Here is a 6,000-nt window from a genome sequence, read left to right as displayed (position 1 = left end):
CCCCAAAGGGCGAACATTCGCCCCTAAAATTTTCTATGTTGATAAGCAATGTATGGGTTAAAAGGTTGTTGAGCCTGTTGACCTTGGACATATGGATATTGGACCTATTGTCCTTGAACATACGGGTGATGAACCTGTTGTCCCTAAACAAGAGGATTTTGGACCTGATGTCCTTGGGTGTAAGGTTGATACACTTGTTGCCCTTCGACATAGGAATTTTGTACCTGTTGCCCTTGACCAAAAGGATTTTGAACCTGTTGACCTAGGGCTTTATGGTTTTGTACTTCATTCCCTTGGCCAAAAGGGTTCTAGACCTGTTGACCTAGGACATTAGGATTTTGGGCCTGCTGTTGTAGGACTTGACCTTGCCCTTGCAAGGGTTGACCTAGCTGATATGTATATAAGGCTTACTGTTGCCCAGGTTGGTTTTGATGTTGCAAGGGTTGACCTTGTGGCTGCAAAATTTGTTCCTGGGGCTGCAGAGGTTGGCCCTACGAGGACATGGGCTGGGAGGTGTGCGGAGCATATTGCATCTTCTACTGCACGGTTTGTTGCATATGGTGTAAGGGTTGACCTTGCAGTTGTTGCAGTTGACCTTGCTAAGGGATCATTTGCCCTTGTTGTTGCGCAGATAGCCCTTGCTGCAACAAAGGTTTCCCTTGCTATTGTAGAGGTTGTCCTTAATGTTGCAAGTGTACTTGAACAGTGCCCAGAAAATTTCCGAACTGAATCTGGCCATAGCCACCCTAGAAGGTGGATGAGCTAGGCTGAATGTACTGCCCAGAATGAAGGGTGTAAGCTTGATTAACCATTCCTTGAGAACCATAAGGAACGTAAGGAGTTTGGTATTAGGCCTGAGCCTCATAGGGCTGTCGATACTAGACATTACTCGATCTAGATGGACCAACAGGATTCTGAACCTGTTGTAACTGGAAATTGCTTGATCCAGTAGGATCAGTAGGGTTATGAATAACACTAGAAGAAGGTTGGTTCATACCAAGCATGTGAGCTTGTGAGCCACTCACATTGGTGGCACCTGACACCATAGAAACATTCAGGTTTTTCCCCCCAGGTGGTGGCACAACTTGGCCACTGACTAGAGGGATGGAGGAATTGACAGAGACATTCCTCCAAACTGCCGGTTGGTCCGGAGGGGTGACTGGATTGATGATACAAGGGTGTTCGAAAAGGTGGGTTGCACCGGAAGTGAGGTAACAGCCTGTTGGGAAGTCGTGTTTGCAATGAACGGACCTAAAGTAGGCATGGCACCTGACGCCCAAACAAGGTTATGGTAAAGTGATGAGGCACTAGGTGTACCTGAAACCAACTATGCCAAAGACACATAGTTAGGTGGAAAACTGGCGGGAATACCCCCTGTATAGGGGAAACCCTCAGGAGGAAAAGGATGTTCTTCCTCCTCAACAGTGTGTGGAGTAGAAACTTCTGACTCCTCCAGAGAGGTGACTAGAGCATTGCCTTCGGGTTCCATATCCGTGAACAAACAACGGCGAATGGCCAAAGAAGTACAAGGGCATAGTTCCAGAGGAACACCTGGCTAGTCATATGGACTGTAAGGATGTTGTAGTAATATCAAAATAGGGTCGAATAGAGGATTTGGAGGGTAGATAACCAGTCCAAGCTGACCTTCAGTGGTCAGCAAGTTCTCAGGAGTTTGAACGGGATTGTCCAGAGATTCCAAGCCAAGATCAGCAGATGACCCAGTATCAAAAGTAGGCGGAGGATGAGATGACAAAGGTTGAATGCTCAAAACAATTTCGAGTTCAACACCTTGGTCCTCGAGTGACTCTGGTAACTCAGGAAACGACTCCTTAGACAATCTTTCAGACAGAGGAGAGGAAGAGGAACTGGGTGAACCAGATGGTTCAGCCACGATGACCTTGTCTTAGTCGACAGAAAAATAAACTTCAAGGCTTTAAAATGTTCTTTTAAGGGAAACTCATGATTTGGTCTCAGAAAAGACTAATAGGGTGTTATCGGATCGTGGGCAATCAATTATTAAGACTTATAAAAAGATTGGTGCTCTTTCATTTTTTAAGAGTCGAGAAAGAAACAAAGATGACTCTATCACTTTTGATTGGAAACGAGCTTGAAAGGACAAGTTCTCGAATGATATTTTAAGTTTAATGAGTCAAAAAGATCAAATGACTGCTTTGGATAATCTAGGTAAACAGGATTAGCAGGCAACAGTGAACTGTAGAATACTTCCTAGCGAACCAAGAAGTACGAGCAGGAAATCTCCCTGAATGTTGTGTTCGGTGTATCACGTTTGCAAGGCAGCCGACTTGGCTTCCTAAGAATAAAGGATTGTAGCCTAGAGGGGTCTCTCGTTATATACTCAATGGTAAGGGGAGCACAAATCCAAGATAAAAATCAGACTTGAATGAAAAAGAAGGAGTTGCAGCTCACAGGTGAGTACTGCACTTGAAGACTACACTCAAACAAAGAGAACTCTCTCCGTACACTCTACATTCATCAAATGAGAAATTACATCATTAAGTACATTACTAGAACTCAGGAAGTTGCAACCAAACTCCTAAACTCAAGGAACAAATCCTAAACTAAGGAGATACGTTACAACTTATGTAACCATTTCTCCATTAATACAAAATAATATTAATTATTTTCAACTCCCCCTCCTAATGGAGAAAGGATTATCCTGAACTCCTAGCATCCCTCTAAACAATTCAAACTTTACACGCCCAAGAGGCTTAGTAAAAATATCAACCATGTTATCACAAGTTTTACAATATTCAACACATATCTCTTTTGGTTGTTGTTTCTCTCGAACAAAATGAACTTGAGTATGGATATGCTTGGTATTTTTATGAAATACTGGATTGTATGCAAGCTTGATGGTACTCTAGTTGTCGGTCTTGATAATAGTTGATTCTTTCTGCTCTTCTCCTGCATCGTTGAGAAGTCTTCTCAACCAGATAGCTTCACATGTGGCTGCACACAATGCTTGGTACTCAGCTTCACATGAAGATAGAGCTACAGTGTGCTGCTTTTTTCTGCTCCATGCTATGACCCTAGATCCAATGCTGAATGCGTAACTTGTGATAGATATTCGATCAACCAAGTTACCTGCCCAATCGGAATCTGAAAAACCTGCTAGAATAACATCAGAAGTGTCAGTGTACAAAATGCCATAATTACTAGTACCACTAAGATACCTCAACACACTTTTTGCTACGACCCAGTGACTTTCGAGTGGTTTTGACATGAACTGGCTCAACACACTAACAGAATATGCCAAATCTGGTCTAGTTGTAGTCAGATATATCAAACTGCCAACTAGCTGTGTGTACATGGTAGCATCCACCTCTTTAGTACCATCGTCATTGCTCAACTTTAAGTTCTGTTGTAATGGTGTTACTGCTGATTTTCACTGCTCCGTTATGAACCTTTCCAACAAGCTTCTGGCATACTTCCCTTGAGTGAGAAAAGTTTGTCCAGAGTCTTTCCATACCTCCAATCCCAAGCAATAATTAAGGTTTCTGAGATCTTTCATCTCAAACACTTTTGACATCTGCTGTTTGATTTCTTTGATTAGATTGTTAGCATTCCCTATTATGATCATATCATCTACATATAAAGAAATCAAAATAATTTGCCTCTGTTTATTAAACTTGGTATATAGATTTGGATCATTCAAGCTCCTATGAAAGCCATGCTATACAAAAAATGAGTCAATTTTCTCATACCACGACCTGGGTGCCTGTTTTAAACCATAAAGTGCCTTTTTCAATTTACACACAAGATGTTCCTGCCCCTTTTTCACAAAACCTTCAGGCTGTACTAAATAAATTTCTTCCTTCAAGTCACCATTCAGAAATGTAGACTTAACATCTAGTTGGTGTAGCTACCATTTGTGTTTTGTTGCTAAGGAAATTAGCATTCTAATGGTGTTTAATTTGGCTACAAGAGCAAAGGTGTCATCGAAATATATTCCCTGTTTCTGTGAGTAACCCTTTGCTACTAGTCTAGCTTTAAGTTTATCTATACTCCCATTTGCATTTATTTTAGGTTTATACAACCATTTGCATCCTATGGGGGTTTTACCTTCAGGCAATTCAACCAAATCCCAAGTATGGTTTTTGTTTATTGATTCTATTTCCTCATACATTGCAGCCCTCCATGCATCAGATTTACTTGCTTCCTCATAATTTGCAGGTTCTAAAATGTTTAAAATATTTGACATTAATGCATAGTCTTTCAATTTAGAAGATAATCGAGTCTTCCTACCTCATCTCCTTGGTGGTAGTCTTACCTCAATTCTGTCTATTTCAGCCTTTTTTGGGCTTTCATCTTCATTGATTACATTTTCTGTTACTTCTTCTTCTTGTTTCTCCTCCTATTCTTCATCTTCCTCACTGTTTTCTTCTATTAGCAATGGAATGTGCCAATCACTGTTAGAGTCATTCTTTCCTTCTTCAACCTGTTCATGAAATATGACATCTCTGCTTGCAAAAACCTTATGAGTCACAGGATTAAATAGCTTATATGCCTTGAACTCAGTGCCATATCCAACAAATATACATTTCAGGGCTTTAGGATCTAACATCTTCCTATCTGCCTTAGGTATATGAGCATAAGATTTTGACCCAAATATTCTTAAGTGACTTACTGCTGGTTTGAATCCAAATAATGCTTCAAAAGGGGTTTTGAAGCCTAGACATATAGTAGGACTCCTATTCTTTAAATACACAGCAGTGTTAATAGCTTCTGCCCAAAGACCATTTGATAGACCCTTACCTTGAAGCATGCTCCTTGTGCACTCCACAAGAGTTCTGTTCTTCCGTTCTGCCACTCCATTCTGCTGTGGAGTGTGGGGCACTGTAAACTGTTGCACAATCCCATGATGCTTGCAGAAATCCATGAACTCTCCCAACCTGTATTCTCCCCCTTAATCTGAGTGGAGAATTTATATCCTTTTTCCTGTCTAGTTTTCTATCATGGATTTAAACTCTTTAAAATACTGAAAATCTTGACTCTTTTTACTGAGAAAGTATATCCATGAAAATCTAATGCAATCATCTGTAAATAAGGGAAAGTAATATGCTCCTCCTAATGACCTAGTTTGCATAGGTCCACAGATGTCTGTATACACCAGTTCTAAAATGTCTCTTTCCTTTCTATTAACATGCAAAGGGAACTCTTCTCTATGCATTTTCCCTAATGCACATCCATCACAATCCAACTTAACATTATGGAAAATAGGGAGTCCATCGACCATACCTTTTCTCTGAAGTAGGATGAGGTCTTACAGATTAAGATGGCCGAATCTCTGATGCCAGAGATCTTTTGCTGTCGATCCAGCTGCAACCATTGCTTGTTGTGGCATACTCTTCACATCTAGTCTGTACAAGTTCCCCATGCGCACTCCTGTTGCAACTTTTTCCATCTGGCTATCCTTAATGACATAGTTAGTCTTAAAGAATTGAACTTGCATGTCCTGATCAGTGATCATTGAGACAGAGACCAAATTTTTCTTAATTCCTGGAACATACAATACATTTTTAAGGTGTCTAATGTCTCTGCTAGGTAATTTTACAGGAATGTCACCATATCCTTTGATCTCAGGTCCGCTATCATCTCCTAAATAGATTTTCAACCCACATGAAGTTCCTTCAAGAAATTCAAACCAATCCTTCTTACCAGTCATAGGTGAGGATGCGCCTGAGTCAACATACCATATGTCGTCCTCATCTCCCTTTGAAGCTGAAAGGGCACAAGCGACTATAAATAGTTGAAGTTGGTGGCTATGATCCTCTTCTTCCTTAACAAAGTAACCCTTATGTTTTCTTTGTTTGTTTCTTCCTTTGTTTTCCTGCCTCTTATAATAATCTTTGATCTGATGTCCAGGTTTTCCACAGTAAAAATATTTCTTTCTAGGAAAATTATTAGCAGGCATACCTTTAAATGGTCGCTTCTGAAATGTGTTGGCTCCTTTCTATTGATGCTGCTGCGGTTGCTGAT

The sequence above is a fragment of the Pinus tabuliformis genome, chromosome 3_2 (genome assembly GCF_031772625.1).
Source record: "Pinus tabuliformis cultivar Carrire ecotype Pingquan chromosome 3_2, CPIR1, whole genome shotgun sequence".
Lineage (NCBI taxonomy): Eukaryota > Viridiplantae > Streptophyta > Pinopsida > Pinales > Pinaceae > Pinus > Pinus tabuliformis.
The sequence above is the reverse complement of the archived record's forward strand: the minus strand, read 5'-3'. Positions refer to the sequence as shown.